The following is a 15,973-nucleotide window of genomic DNA, read 5'->3' on the forward strand; positions in this document are numbered from 1 at the left end:
GGGACCTGAACCCAGGTCTCCCAAGAGCTGGCTCTCAACTCAGACGGTTCCTCTGGTTTAAATGGGCACATGGTGGTCTCTGATGAGCACAGTTCCCCCTTTGCGCTTCTAGTTTAGCTTTCACCTTGGGTGGCTTTTGGTTTGGGCTCGGCTGGAAGGTGCTGCCATGGCGACCCCGGAGGCAGACGCCCTCCTCTCCTTCACAGAGGCCCTGATCCAAAGCCCATGGAAAGACTCTCAAGGACTTCAGAAGGCTTCAGATCAGGCCTATGATGAGAACAGCGACCTATGAAGCTCCTCCATGCAACATACCACCACCCTGCCCTGAGGGGATGAGATCCAGGGAGTGGGACAGGAGCTCTCTGGCTCCCCCAGTTCTTGTTCTTTCTACTGAGACACCCAGTGAAATAGTCTGTTGTGCCCATGGCTTTTTCAGGGTGAACGCTTGCTCCATAAGCGCCTGGCCCGAGTCCACGAAAGCCAAAGAGCCAGCAGATGGTAGCTACTTCTGGTGCCCGCCGGACTGTACTGGAGTCCCAATGGCAGCCTTCCCTCACAGCCGACTCTGTGAGCCCCAGTGCCCCGCTGCTCGCCTCTCCCATTCTGTAATGTGAGCCCCGCAAGGTTTCGAAGCTCTGGGCCAGAGTCCTTTTAGCCCTAGGTCATCCTTGGAAAAGTGTCTTGGTTTTCCTCTGGCATCCAATGTGCAAGTATAGGGAGCAGCATAAGGGGTCCTTTAAATACAGTCCCCCTGTGCTACTGGTAGCACACTAAGCTGTGCATTAAAGCCCCTCCGACAGCTCATAGCTGGGCATCCCCCACACAGCCCGCGACACGGCTGGAGCCTCATTTTTTATATCCATCGGGGCACATCCACTAAACCCAAAGGCTCAGGCTGGGGACTTAGTGTGGGCATCATGTGACCCGAGAAGGAGCATCGACGGTCCGGAGAGTACCCTGGTACATCCACGCAGCCAGGTCCTGCGCAACATCCTTGCCAGTGGGCCCTGCAGCCGGCCTGGGTGTGATGGCTAGCCCCTGGCTGCCCTTTTACAGCTGGGCAGACAGCTATTGAAAGGGTGGATGTGCTTGGTGCACAGGTCCCGCTTTGCATGGGTTCCTTTCAGATCAGCCTGGGAAAAGCAGAAGTGAAACCAGCTCACGTCACTGAAAGGGAAGCTTCCTGTGGCTGCTGCTTCAGGCTAGCGTGTGAGCGGCTGGGCTAGAAGAACCCAGTGCACTTGCCAAGGCAGCGCAGCGGGTAGGGGCATTTGAATCTCAAAAGCCATTGGCTCAGGGTTTGGTGCTGGGCACCAGATTCGGGTCTCCTGGACACCACTGTCAATCCAGGGTAACTTCGCTCTGAGTTTACATGGGTGTAACTAGAATCGGAACCTGGTCCTTCAAGTTGCAGGGGGATCTTGGGCAGAGAGGTGGTGGGGTGGGGCTCAGGGAGGTTGTTACTCTAGAAATAATGCCATCAGGGGTGAATGAACCCAGGAGTTGTTTAGAGTGATCCCCAAGGGTATTAGTTCCAATCTTGCAAGGGGCTGGGCTCCTAACCACCCACTGGCTTCCCTAGGAGTTGAGGATGCTCAGCAGTTCACAGGATTGGGGTCCCACAGAGAAGCTATGGGATGAAACCAATTTAGGGGGAAGCCAGAAGAACACGGGCAACTAGCTGAGCTCGAAAAGGCCATGGGACAGTCTCAGCCAGGGAGGGGTGGAAACCCCATTGCTTCGAGTAGTTTAAAGTGGGACTGGACATAGCACTGGAGAATGTTCTGTACTGGCAGGACCGACCCTCCCTGGACAGGGCTGGGCATGGTGCCCAATAGATCTTCCATCTCTAGTCTGATCCCGCAGTGGCATCCATCTGTCTGCTGTGCAGCCCTCTCAGACACTGGCTGTGGCCATTTGTGTTTCCTGGGTGTTTTGCAGCTCTGGGGCAGGGGCAGGGACAGGAAGTGTGTGCCCAGAGCCAGTCAACCCAATGCCACAGCCCGAGCAGCAAATAGCTTGAGCTGCAGGTCAGCACCTCAGAGACTGATGCTCAGCAAGATCCGCCTTTAACGCAGCTTCTCTCAGCTCAAGGGGGAAGGAGGGCGAGTAATGAAAGAGGGACAGCTGCTGCTTCAGGCCTTTCTCGTCTGAAAAGCCTGGGTGAAAGCGCGATGGATCCAGAGCACGCACTCACTCCTTGATTCCCATCGGCAGCCGCTCCCGGCGGAATTTCCACCTCCCTTTTGCAAACCCTGGGAGAAGCTTTCCCCACGTTCAGTCTCATAGACACTGAAGACCCATTGGAACATCTAGCCCACCTCCTCCAGTTCAGCCCTGGCCCGAGTGAGTATCTTCTAGTGCATTGTCTGGTCTACACGGAAATGTCTCCACTGGTGGGACTTCCGCCATCTCCCTGGGAGACTAACAGATCGCACGGTTAGTTGTTTTCCCAGACAGTCACACTGATATCTTTCGCCCGTCCCGCTGGGGGTCGCTTCTCCAGCTCCTCGTACAAGTGCTCTGCGCCGCCTTGCTAGTGGGGGGCAGGTTCTGATGTTGGTGCCAAAATGCCTGTTGACTTCAGCGGGAGCAGAATTGGGCCTTACTGCTTTTGGCAATTCTCCCAGCTTCCACGATTACAACTGTGTCTGCAGGCGCCCAGGTCGGAGACAAAACCGCCCATGTTCTCACTCACACACCTATAGGCAATCCGCTGAGGCAGCAAAGATTTCTCTCTCCTGATAACTGTGCTATCTGCGGTTACCTTCACCCACCACGCTCCAGTATCTCACTTTTGAGATAAACCCTGAGTAACAGAAAATGCCATGATGTGGGTAGAGAGACCTTAGCAGCTCTTCCCACGGATACCAGGGGGCTGTATGGTCTTCCTGTGTGAGTCCTGCTTTGCTGTGTTTATTGTGACTCAGGAAGTGAGGTGTTTGGTGCGTGTTGTGGAAAGGCTTGGGTTTGAACTCTTCTTTTCAGGGCCGCCCAGAGGATTCAGGGGGCCTGGGGCAAAGCAATTTCGGGGGCCCCTTCCATAAAAAAAGTTGCAAATTGCCCCCCTTGCTCCCCCCCTCTGGGCGACCCTGCTTTTTTTTATCCCTGCTAGGTCATTTACTGCAAGGAGTAGGGTGAGGGGAACCGTTTTGTGCTGCTAGAAAGACATGGGCATGACCTAGCTAACCTGTGCAGCGGGGGGGGGGGGGGGGGGGAGGGGGGCAATTTGCCCCAGGCCCTCGGCCCCGCAGGGGCCCCCACGAGAATATAGTATTCTATAGTATTGCAACTTTTTTTTATGGAAGGGGCCCCTGAAATTGCTTTGCCCCAGGCCCCCTGAATCCTCTGGGCAGCTGTGCTGTGCAGTGATGCCATTGTAGATGAAAGGAGTATTTAGTAACTGCCAGGGTTTGGCCTTGAAAGAGCCATCGCTGGGCTGAGAATTCAACCATCCCCATCAATCTGGTGACCAGCAGCAGCAGCTGCTCCTCCTTGCAGGGAGTAAACCCAAAAAAGCGAACATGCCTCTGAGCAGGCACCATCCCCCTGAATATGAGGACAAACTCCCACACACAATGACGTGCAAAACCACATGCGCAGACACACTTGAACGAAGTCCCAAACAGGCACAAATGAATGAGCATGTACACAAACATGCAAACACATATCAGCACACATGTGATCTTCTTTGGTGGGGCGGCAGGCCACAAGCAGGGCTCACGGCCCAGGGTGCCAAGTGCTGTACATACATGACGACGTGCACCAGCACACTCCAAACACATACATGACCGCCCAGAAAACCCCTCATAGATACTGGAATAAAAATAACACGAGGCGTGGCTTTTCTTACTGAGGGTGCTGTGAGTATTTAGGAAAATGCTCTAAAAGTTGTGTTGCCAAATCCATCCCAGACCCGTAACCACAACTGTTCCGTTGACGAGCGCAGCCTGTGTGTTTAGCTAAGGGCAGCAGTAAATACCGGCTCATCAATTACCTGAAATACAGAGCGTAACTGCAGGGTTTTCAGCTATTTAGCAGGAAAGGTCCCTCTCTCTCTGGACACGGCTAATCTAAGAGCTTTCCTTGGTCCTTGGAGAAAAGTTTTCCAAAAATGTCTTTAATATTTATGACGGCAAAAGAGCTGCTTTCGCTGCTGCTGAGTTAATAGCCCCTCAGTGTGCGCCTGCCTGAAGATTTATTTTCTGGTCCATTTAACCCTCTCTTGTGGGGCAGATGCTCCGCCCCCAGCTCCTCTGCATAGGTTTCCTCTGGCTTACTGCATGTAGCCTTTGTTGTGGATTTCACTCACTGTCTGTCTATTTATATAGCACAGCGGTATCTGAGCATACGTCTCACTATTGTTAGTAGTGGTGAATATTTATAGCCCATCATGGTGCTGGGTGCTGTACAGACTCGGAAAAGAGGTGATCCCGGCCCATAAGGGTTCACCTTCTAAAGACACAGGCAGGCACAGAGTAGGTGCTGTGAGGGGATAATATATAAGCAAATGAACCTGGTGAAGAACTGGCTCTGCACTGAGGGGGTTTAGCCACCCCACCCCCCTGCAAGGCAGGGAAGTGCTATCCCCATTGTACAACTGGGGAACTGGTTAGTCAGTGGCAGTGCTAAGAACTGTACTCAGATCTCCGAGGCCCTATCCACTAGACCATCCTCCCCTCTGCTGGCCCATGAGGCCAGCTCGGAGAGAGCCACTGGTCCCAGAAAACGTTAGCTGATCCTTTTCATGCTGTTAGCCACCTCTCTCCATAAGGACACCCTAGCCACATAAACCAATCCAGCAAGGGTCCTATGCCACCTCCGTAGCTGGAGTCACTGGGTTGACGCCATCCCACTTTATATCTCCTAGATGCCTTTCCTTAGTGTGCGCTCCTTCTGCCTGGAATAGCAGGTACTTGCTGTGGGGCCCTCACCAATGGACAGGCAGTGAGTGGAAGGCGCTGTAACGTTAACGACTCACCTTCCCCAAGCCCAGACACCGCTCCCTCCCTGGTTCCGCGTAAGCCCAACAGCAAACAATATGACAGCTAGTAAACATAGCCCGCTCCCTTCCCACCCTCTCATTTTTCCTCAGACGAGCTTTCAGGCAAAACAAAATCCATCTCTTGCGTAAGACAGGGCTTTAGCCTTAATTAAAAAGAGATTAAAAATATCAGTGTCTGCCTTCCTGCTTCAGGACGGTTGAAATCGGTTTGTCTCGCTCTCACCCTCCCTCCCCGCCCCACTGGCAAAGCAGTGCTTTTCCCTTGATTAAAAAAAAAAAAAAAAGATTAAGCATATCTGGACTCAGGGCAGGGGGCCTCTGGGTCTCGGATGTTACTGCCCCAGGGTGAGCTGGCCCTTTAAGAGGGTGAGGGCTGGGACTCACCTGTGCCAGGCTTGGCCCACCTCCACAGGTAAGGGGAAGGACAGCTGGGGATCATGTGACAGGGAGAAGCATGTGACTGGAAGGGTCTCTCCCTAACTCCCGGGCAAAGGGCCTGGGACATCAGTTCAGACAGCTGGTATTTGGGGCTGGAGCCTGCTGGGAAGAGGCTGGGTGAGAACGCTCCAGATCTCTCAAGCAGAGGCCTGGGAGAGGGACCTGCTATGTGGGAAGTCCTTATAAAGGACTGTGAGCCTGGAGGGAGGGATGCGAGGGGAAACTGAGGCAGCAGCCAGGCCCAAAGCCTGCTATGGTTACTATGATTTTGCTAACAGACTCTTCCCGCCGGGGGGTGAGGCAGCCACTCAAGGGGACGCAGGGAGGTGTTGCTCCCTCAGGATGCTTGTTAGCGAAAGGCCGTGTTGGAAGAGGGGGGATTCCAATGACAGCAGGGCTAGACCCACGCTATATGTCTCGAGTTTGCCTTCTTGCTAGATATAAAGAGCAAGGATTTGCTATGGCCTTGTCTGCGTTAGAAACCTGCCCCACTTAACTCGGCCTAGCCACAGTGGTGCACGCTCCTAATACAGGCACTTAAACTAGTTTCAGTCACACTTACATATCTACGTCAGGGCTTTGCACACGTGTGATGTTTGGTTTTTAGTTGTACTGGGGCAGACTTTTACAGGACAGGCCTGCGTCTGCCTGCTTCCTGATCCATCAGCTCTTCCCCACCCCCAGCTGGCCAACCTGTCTTCCCTCAACTTCTTTTCTCACCGCCTCTCCTAAGCAGCTGGGTTCGCTTTGAACGGCTGAAGCAAGGCTTCTCGAGGGGGGCTGAAGTGAGGTGAAGCAAGTCTGCTGCACCCTGCAATTCAATGCTCCTCTCTCCGGCCTCTTCCTGGTTCAGGGAGCCCTCCTGGGGCTCATCTTCTCTCTCAGGCTTTGCTGATAATTTTTAGCACCCCAAGGAGCTGCCAGCCCTCGGACCTCTAGAGATTTCCAAGCCCAGACGCCTGCGCAGTGTGACCATTCTGTTAAGTCAGGGGTAAGCAACCTGAAGGCGGCACGTGAGCTGATTTTCAGTGGCACTCACACTGCCCGGGTCCTGGCCACTGGTCTGGGGGGCTCTGCATTTCAATTTAATTTTAAATGAAGCTTCTTAAACACTTTAAAAACGTTATTTACTTTACATACAGCAATAGTTTAGTTATATATTATAGACTTATAGAAAGAGACCTTCTAAAAATGTTTAAATGTATGACTGGCACGCGAAACCTTAAATTAGAGTGAATAAATGAAGACTCAGCACACCACTTCTGAAAGGTTGCCAACCCCTGTGTTAGGTCTAATGATGCACTACAGACCAACTGCCTCATAACCCCAGTTCATATCTAGCTCCTGCAGCCAATTGCTGGCTCTTTGCTGAAGCCACGTGCACCCTTAGTGACGAGTGGATCTCAAAGGATTTGGCCGGCTCGCTGTGGGAGGTCTGAGAGCTCACCTTCATCCTGGGGTTTGTTCAACTGAACGGGGAGAATATCCAGCAGCCTTGCGAACACTTGAGACTTCTGCTGCTTTGGAATGAATGTCAAGCTCATGAAAGCAAAGACTGAAAGTGCTGGCTACAGGCAGCCATAGCCCGGGCAGAGCCCCAGACCCAGCTTTGCTGATGCATTTCACTCCGGGCTTGCAGCACACCTGATAGTCCAGACCTGGGCTCCTCCCAGCTCTGCCAGTGCCCTGCCGTCCTGAGCTGCAGAATCTCCTGCTGCCCAGTCCTGTGCACCTCCTGAGACACCACGGGGAGGTGGAGGGGGGAGACACCTCTCTGATGTGGGCAGATGTTCACTAGGGGTGAGACTGAGAGCATCCAACTTAGCTGCATTTGGGTCCCAAGCAAGACTTGAACCTAGGGCTCCAAAACTGAAAGGCTAATGGAAACCTTGGGACCACGGCAAACGTGTCATGTGGGGTGAATACAGCCCACAGCCAGGGCTGCTAAACCCCGGCCGGGTTATTGCTGGGATGGAGGTGGGAGCCAGCTCAGCAACTAGACTGGTGAACAGACTTCTCACTGGCTGGGTCGGTGGCACATTAGAAAGAACCTTCCCTCAATCCCTATCAAACCACCATAATTTCCCTGCCAGTCCTTGCCGGTGGGTCCCTCCACCTCTTTGCCTAACGTCCCCTGACATCACTCACTCTTGGTTCCCTCCCCAAACCCATGGGCCTTCTTTCCGAGGTCCTTCTGCCTTCCGGGTGCTCATCCCTGGACTAGCGCTCCCCTTCGGGCTGCCTTCCAAGTGCTCAGCAACCTCGAGTCAGAGGTGTCCTCTGTTAAAAACATCCCTAGGAACGAGGGCCATTCATTGATCAGATGCTTGTAGCGGAAAAAGGTATCGTCACATGTGCGTCTTCAAAAACTGCGCACTGCTTGCACCAGGAGAAAAGGAACTGGTTTGATGCTATAGCAGCTCCTTCTGCTGACTCCCCTCATAACGGCATATTACAAATGAAACCGCCACCGATCCTGGTGGCCTAGTGCAGGGCGAACAACGGTCTCTTTTCTCTACACCACCCTGCTGGAGCCCAGGACTCATTGGCTGCTGTCCGTGCTGGAGCAGCCTGTGAGGGTCTTCTTTCCACAGCACCCTCTCTGGCCGTGGAAGGAGCGACGTGGATGGGCTCTGATAAGAACTCTGTCCAGTTGCCCTTTGGCTGGAATTTAGAATGATGCTAACTGAGCAAGGCAAAATCCCCTTTGCCTGTTGGGTAAGGATGAGTTAAAGTTTGGGGGGAGAGGGAAGTACTGGAAGGAGGAGCTTTAGTTACTGATCGTTCCCCTGCCCCCCACCCCAAAAGACAATTTACAATATACCATTTTTTAAATTCTTTCCATCGGATGCAGCCCCCTTTCCCAGCTCTCCAACTCCTGGGCCCCTGGCTTATTCTCAGCATCACTCCGACTTGTTCTCCTTGATTGAACAGCCTGCAACACGCAGCTTTTTAATTACTCTGTGTAGGTCAGTCCAGCCATCAAACTGGTTAGGAAAAGCCTTAATTACACATCTCCTGATCATGAGCCTATGTAAACTGAACCACCATCCACCCACGCAGGGGTGTGTGCACAACCCACTTCTGCCCAGTAGAGGGCACTCTTGAGACGTCTTTGGCTGCAAATCTGGTTGTGCTGCAAACCGCTGACATGTCCTTTATAAATCACTTTGCTTCTGCTCCATCATCTCCGTGCCATGTTACCAGGAGCAGGGCTTTTTTCCGGGGTCGGAATCTGATCATAGGTCACTTTTACGGTGACAGAGTAGTTCAGCGTGGCATCGTGAGGAGCAGTTGGGCTGCGGATGGGTGCACAGCAGAGCCTGTGTGTCCATATGGCCCAATGGCTGAAGGACTCGAGCGGGGATCAATCTCATAGACAGCAGGCCTGCTGGCATCCTGGAGAGTGCAGCATGTGCTGCCTCACCTGTAGCATGGGACAGACACAACGTGGTCCCTGGATACTTGGGGGACAGGCACAAGGGACTGATCCTCAACGCCGTCAGGAAACAACAGGTTCACTGCACTGCGCTCCACTGCTAGCCCAGAGCAGGGCAATGAAAATTATCAGGGGCTTCCATATGAGAGAGGCTGAAAGACCAGGGGTTGCTTAGTTTGGGGAGGAGATGGATTAGCGGGGATATGATTGAGGTATCTAAAATATTGGCTAGTCCCGTCACAGTCAGTCGAGTGCTTCTATGTATCCTCCTGTCTAAGACAAGGACAAGGAGGGCAGCCAGATAAAGTAATACACAACCTGTGGAACTCGCTGCTGCAGGATAACACTGAAGCCAAGAGTCCAAGGGGATTAATGAAGGATTGGGCATTTATTTCAACAATAAGATGATCAGAAGTGATTAGAGCCAGATTCCAGAAGACTTCCAGCTTTGGGAGGTCTGGCTGGCGTTTAGCTCCCGTCCGTGGGACTTCAACTCCCAGTGGCCAATTCTTAATGTTGTTCTGTGTTCTCACAGAGGACTAAATGATAATAAAAATACTTTGCACTTCCCCGGCACCTTTGGAGGATTTCAAAGGGCTTTTCAGACACTAATGAATAATGATTAGAGAAAAGGCCAGATAAGGTGACACCTGTGCAAATGCATTGGTTTGTTAAGTGTTGCAGAGATGGGGTGGAGTGCAGCAGGGCTATTGTGGGTAGGTTTGACCAAATTTAGATGCCACATAGAAATAATGAGCTGTACACTGAAAACCGAACTCACCTTCCCCAGGGTCTTGTTCCATTATTTCCTGGCAAAATATGTCTGGGCTTCTGTGAGGGTTTTCCACTTGTGCCTCGGGTCACTTACAGTGGTTCTCACAACTGGACCTAAACAGAATAGAAACACAGATAATTTGCTTTGCATGTTCTTGTCTTTTGTTGTTGTTGTTGTTTGTTGTTTGTTTGTTTTGCTTTTTTGGTGGCATTTTTATTTATTTATTTATTTATGGACTTGCTAGCCAGTAAGTCTGCTAAGGAGCTGGGAGGCACTGAAAAGTGATATTAACAAACATACACATAGCACTTTTCACAGCTGGCTTAATCAGCCCCAGCAAGCTGGGGGACAAATTAAGACCAGGATGGGGAGGTGGGTGGGGAGGCAGTGAGAGCCGGGGGCAATGGATGGGGTGCTGGGGGAGGCAGCGGGGCCAGGGGCAATGGGGCAATGGACGGGGTGCCGGGGGGGGAGGCGGCGGGGCCGGGGGCAATGGGGCAATGGATGGGGTGCCGGGGGAGGTGGCGGGGCCAGGGGCAATGGGGCAATGGATGGGGTGCCGGGGGAGGCGGCGGGGCCAGGGGCAATGTGGGAATGGATGGGGTGCCGGTGGAGGCGGCGGGGCCAGCGGTGATGTCGAGGGTAGTAAGCGTGGGGCCAGCACCTGAAGCTGGAGCCTACCCCCACATGCCCAGAGCCTGCCGCCCCGCAGCTGGGGGCCCCAGCCCGCCACCCCAGGGCTGAAGCTGGAAGTCCGAGCCCCAGTGTCCCCAGGAAGGTGGGGAACTCACACCAGCTGCCTGCTCCTCTGCCATTTGTGGCTCTACCAGGGGGCAGGGTCCAACCCCTGCTGGCAGCCCCTGGGGAGGAGCTGCTGCTTCCCACCCCCAATCACCACCCAGGAGCGTGTGGCCGCAAGAAAAGCCCCTGTTGGCCGCATTTGAGAAATGCTGCTTTAGAAGCTAGTCATCTTAATCTAATGGGAAGTGCACTGGATTGGGAGTCAGGGGATCTGGATTCTATTCCCCGCTCTGTCCCTGCCTTGCTGGGTGAGCTTGGGCCTCTGGGCCTCTGGTTCCTGTGCCACCCTTTGTCTCGTGGATGTGAGATGTTCAGGGCAGGGGCTCTGTGTGTGGGGTGAGGTGCTCAGCACAGTGGGGTCCTGCTGTCAGATGGGCCCTTGGTACTCCTGGGTTACAAATCAATTAGGGCAGGAATTACTCTCAAAGGAGAATCGGGGTGGTGAGCGGGGGGCGGGCTTGGCTTCCAACAGAGAGCGGCTGCTGGGCTTTGTTTTCAGAAACATCCCTGGCAAAACCGTCACTTGCATTCCGAGATGGGGAGGGAGAGTTTCCGCAAACTACCCCCTGCCTCTGCTCCCTCCCCCTCCCCAGGAGTGGTCCCATCCCTAGCGCAAGGCTTAATTCAAGAAGGGGTGGGGGCACTAAAGCCTGGTCTACACATGGCTTTTGTACCAGTATAACTGTCTTGAGCAGGGGTGTGACTTTCTATTCCGGAGCTGGTTAGACCAGCACAACCCCCTAGCGTGGACCCTGTTAGACCAGTACAAAGGTGCCTTCCCATGCAGTGATAGCTATACCACTGTATGCACCTCTGGCTGCATTTGTACAGCCCCTAGCACAGCTGTGGGAGGGATCGTCTATGATGGAGGCCCCTATGTGTTACTGCAGTGCAAAGAAATCACGTTAATTGGATCTCCTGCGAGGAAGCGCCCTAGAAATGCGCAGAGGATCAGGAAATTATCCGTCGTCTCCTGTCCCTGCCCAGCCCTGCCCCTCCCCCCCCCCAGTTCATCTCCCAGCGAGCTGTGCTCCCCCAGATGGCCCTGACTCTCTCTCTTTCTCATCTCGCTCTCTCAGGCTTTAAATCATGTGTGAGCAGCGGGAGCAGCCAGACGCCCGTGGTGGACAGCAAACACCTGAGAGTCCCGGCCATTATCATCACACCTCCTACCCCCACGGGCATGACGCTGTCCAGAGACGCCAGGCGGCCAGGTGAAGATCCGCCATGCAACAACTGCTGAGACAGATGCTGTGAGACTAGGAGCAGCGCAGAGCGCGAGGCAAGGGCTGGAGAGCGCATGAAAGAGCCAGCGCTGTTTCGCAGGCCCCGGGAACAGCTTGCACGGGAACCCATCTGTGCCGTGTGTTTCCCCCTGTCCCTCCCCCTCCCTTCAACCGGGTTTATTAAAGATTTATTAATGGATCTGCATACACCTCACTACTGGGACTTTCACACTGTTCCGAACTCTAGCAAGCTGTGGCATGTTAAGTAATTAGCCAGGCAGCTCCTCTCTGGGAGCGATGGAGCAGATTGATGGCTGGGGCCGGGGAGACGGCTGCACTGCTGCGTCGCAGTGATTTGGAGGTGGCTTTTCCAGCGCAGGCCCGGACTGCAGCCTCCCCTTGGCCATTGAAATCACCATAAAAGGGCTTGGCTGGGGTCGAAGCTAAATCAGGCGGAAGGCGCATTCTCTGCCCTGGTCACCGAGATCCTTTCCACGGCTCCGTAATAGACCAGGTTGTTCTCATGGAGCCTCCATGCCGTCAATGAGGCAGCGGGATATGTGTCGCGTCCCACCCCGATGGAAACCGAGCAGCCCAAGTTTTGGCTGGGCTCGCCATCCCGCTGGCTGGCTGGCAGGGTGGAACCGTTCGGCTTCGAGTGCCAGATCGCAGCGGGGAAGACGCTGAACATTTTTAGCAGCAGGCGACTGCTGTGCTGCAACTCGTAGGCGAGGCTGGTGGCTCCCGATCTAGGAGAGGAGCACAAGCCAGGATGGAAGGGACAGATCACTGCCATCGGGTTGGAGAGGCCGGGTGCCAGCCCTCTCCTGGTGGCCGGGAGGTGAGCACTACAGTGCTTGACATGGCAACATCTCACCAGAGCTCCGTGTTCACGGGAAGGACCAGGAAAACCTGACCTCCACCCCGGCCGTCACCTGAACGCGGGTTGTCACAGGACTTCAGCTGCATGAGCCCAGAGACGACAGGAGCGTGACAATGTTTTCTGTACCAAGTTCATGCTCCGGCATTTCTGATGTACCAAACCCAGGTGGCCAAAGGTGGGGGAATCCCAGCTAGGTTCACGGTGGGGAGGGAGGTTTGGATCTATTTGAGGAGGGGCAGATGCAAGCCTCTGATGGGAATACAAGCCTGCCATCAGTTTCAATGTGTGGCAACCTTGCTTCCTTGACCACTTCTTTCAGCATGACCTGAGCATGTGCCCTGCTGCTCTGTGGGGATAGGTACCAGTAGACCAAGGAAGAGCCCATCTGAGCTTCACAGAGTGGGGGGAGGAGGGAGCTGTTTTGTGTAGAGGTTACCTAGAGGATTTGGGCTACTGGGACCTCGCCCCATCTGGATCTGCTGGCCCAGGCAGCACTTTCTTTGCTGCTGGAAGTGGCTAGATTGGGATGCTGCCGACTGCGGTTTGTGCCTGGAGTGATCTCCCACAAACCTGTGGCACGCCAGCCTGATCCAGGATCTCCGAGGGGCGGGGGCTTGGAATCCCTCCTCTCCCAGCAGAGAGAGCGAGGCATGGAGAGTCCCGGTGCAGCTGGGCAGCCCTTCGCGGCTGGCTTGGGCGCTGATGACGCGTGCGTATCCTTCGCCCTTTCCTCGCCAGCACATGGGCGTGCAGTGTGGGGAGGGGAGCAGACGCACAGAACTGTGAGCTACCGTGGCAGAGTTGCTGTGAGATACAGCGGGGAGAACAACCTGAGAATGCCCCGAATTCAGACAAAGGGACTGAATTCACCAAGGGGCAGAGTCTGCTGCCTCTAGGGGTGGGGGCCATCTATCGCAGTCTATGCCACCAATGCAGGCTGGTCTCATGCACTTGTGGGAGCCTAACCATGTCATGAGGGTGAATGGGCATGTTTTAAAGTGGACTGTCTTGGCAATATTTTAAAAAGGGCTGGGAGTGATTTATAAGGACTTGCTGTTTTGTTACAAATAAAGATCTCTTTGCCCCACGGCCTCTGTCGGATTGTCTGTGTGGAAGACCCCGGCACTTCCCCTTGCTCCGGCATGTTGTGTCTTGCCTCATGAAAGCAGCATCCCAGGCTCAGGTGTGGACCTGGTCCCAAATCTGAAACAATTACACCCAGTGACCAAAGACGGCTGTGGTATAAAATGGGTGCACAGCTCCAATCCCTCCCCTCAGCCTGGCTGACCGCAGGGCATGTGGTGATAGACTCATGGTTCAATGTGTCGCCTCTGTGCCTGATCCACAGCAGGGGGGAGTCTGTTACAGCGCTGAGCGTGCCAGCCTGGCTCTTTAGCTCCAGCCCTGACAACTCATGCTCTAGGCTCCTTTGTTCAATCCCTGGCATCAGCCAAAATGGCAGCCATCACAAAAGTGGCCCTGTCTTGTCTTCAGGTGGGAAGCTGAAAGTAATGCGGCTGATGACGAAAGGGACACTTGTTTTGTTCCTAAGGGTTGCCCAGGGCAGAGCTATCGAGACTCCAGAATGGAGCGAGGCCACGGAACTGTCTGAGCTGAGACAGAGAACATGAGAGACACGGGTATGCCACCAGGTCCTTCCCTTTTGTACATGCTGGCACCTCCAAGGGCATTTAACCTCACCCTGGGGAACATTCCTCGCTTGGATCCTCACAATGGAGCTTGTCTTGGCTGTTCTGCTCTTCCTCTATGTGCCGAACTCTCCACTGGTGTCAGCTGGAAATGAGCCCATAGAGTGAGAGCAGAAGGTCAGAGTCAGGATCTGCCCTGGGAACAGAGAGTGGAATTTACTGGCCTCCATGCGCACTGAACTCCTCAGAATCCAGCAGGCCCTTGCCAGCTAATTCGCCCTTCTGAAGACTTCCCATCCTTTAATGTCCACTCCCCCCAAACCTCCGTGGCAGCATGGATTTGCTTTCGTGCTCTGCCGCTGCAGCCTCAGAACCCTATGGTGTACTCACGGGGCCGCTGGCAGGCAGTGCCATGCCAGGCACTGGCAGAATGCCCTGGGAAGAGGGCAGGATGGCAATCTCCACCAGCATCGGTGCAGACTTCCTCTCAACCCAGGGGGTGCTAGACCCCCCCTCTGCCCCATCCCCACTCCATCCCTTCCCCCAAGCCCCCACCCCACCTCTTCCCGCCCTCGCTCTACCCCTGCCCCCACTCCACCCCTTCCCCCAAGCTCCCAACCCTACCCCGCCTCTTCCCGCCCCGTCCCCTGAGCGCACCCTGTCCCCGCTCCCGCCCAGTGCCTCCTGCACACCGTGGAACAGCTGACCTATGGTGGGTGGGAGGGAAGGGGAGAAGTTGATCAGTGGGGCTGCCAGCAGGGAGGAGGCGTTCAGGGGGAAAGCTGGCACCTGCTAATTTTTTTCCGTGGGTGCTCCTATATTATAAAATAACAATCCCAGAGACCCAGTTACAGCGTGGTTGGGTTCTGCAGTGTAGATGGGCCCTAACCACGTTACCAAATTTTGCTACAGCCTTGCTTTGTCCAACTGTAGTATGGTTCGAGGAGACCATTGTGTCCCATCTATTCTACAATATGCAACCAGGAAGCTGAGGGGCAACAGGGTTGTAAATGGAGCCCCTAATAGGTTTATTTTTACAGTGCAGCTGGGCCCTGAGATGGTACCAGAGCCTCATTGGTCCCTGTCAGAAGAAAAAGGTCAGTGCTGTGCAAAGTTCTACAAGCTGAATGTACAAAACCGCATGGGTGCAGCTGTGCCCATCATCACTAATGCGCGGGCACAATGGAACGTGCCAAGTCATTAGGCAAGGGAAGGAGCTCCACAATAGGCTTAGAGAGATGGAAGCTCCCACCTTCCCTGACATACCCGTCTTGGGGCTCATCCCTGGAGTGCAGCTGTCACCTCAGCCAGGGGAAAAAAGTATCGGCTTTGTCAAACAATAAGGTCTTAATTGTGCTGGAGACCCGCGAAAGAGTAACAGTTAAAACGCCCATGCAAGGGATTGTGGGTGGCGTTATGTAAATGTCATAGAGGCTGAAACAACTGTGCCACAGTGGTAGAGATGAGGCACTTTAGAGGCTGGGAGAATGTGCAAGTGTCGGCGTTGCCTGCCTGGACATGAATCACGTCCAGCTGCTGCGTTCAAACAACAGGACCCTGCTGTCTGTCAGGAACCCAGCGGTCACGGCGTGCAATTCTAACCCCACTGCTATTGGCTGGCAGCAATGCATTCGTTGGCTAGCCATAGTAACTGGGCTGCGGGCTGTTGCCTGGGTTCAACGCCAGGGAGTCCCATGTGGTCTGGTCAAGTCTTTGATTCAGGGAGGTTCTGGGAACCTGCAGCCGCTGCAGCTGGG

The 15,973-nt window shown here is 54.3% G+C and overlaps 1 long non-coding RNA gene across 1 annotated transcript in view; it reads left to right on the forward strand.

Moving 5' to 3' along the window:
* LOC113409569 overlaps positions 1 to 11,996 on the forward strand; it is a 33,668-nt gene extending 21,672 nt beyond the window's left edge. The window contains exon 3 of the long non-coding RNA XR_003370554.1: positions 11,538 to 11,996. This is a non-coding gene — a long non-coding RNA (uncharacterized LOC113409569). The remainder of the gene's footprint in view (positions 1 to 11,537) is intronic.
* Positions 11,997 to 15,973: the final 3,977 nt, after the last annotated feature.

The sequence above is a fragment of the Terrapene carolina genome, unplaced genomic scaffold, assembly GCF_002925995.2.
Source record: "Terrapene carolina triunguis isolate 2854851 unplaced genomic scaffold, T_m_triunguis-2.0 Scaffold33891, whole genome shotgun sequence".
Lineage (NCBI taxonomy): Eukaryota > Metazoa > Chordata > Testudines > Emydidae > Terrapene > Terrapene triunguis.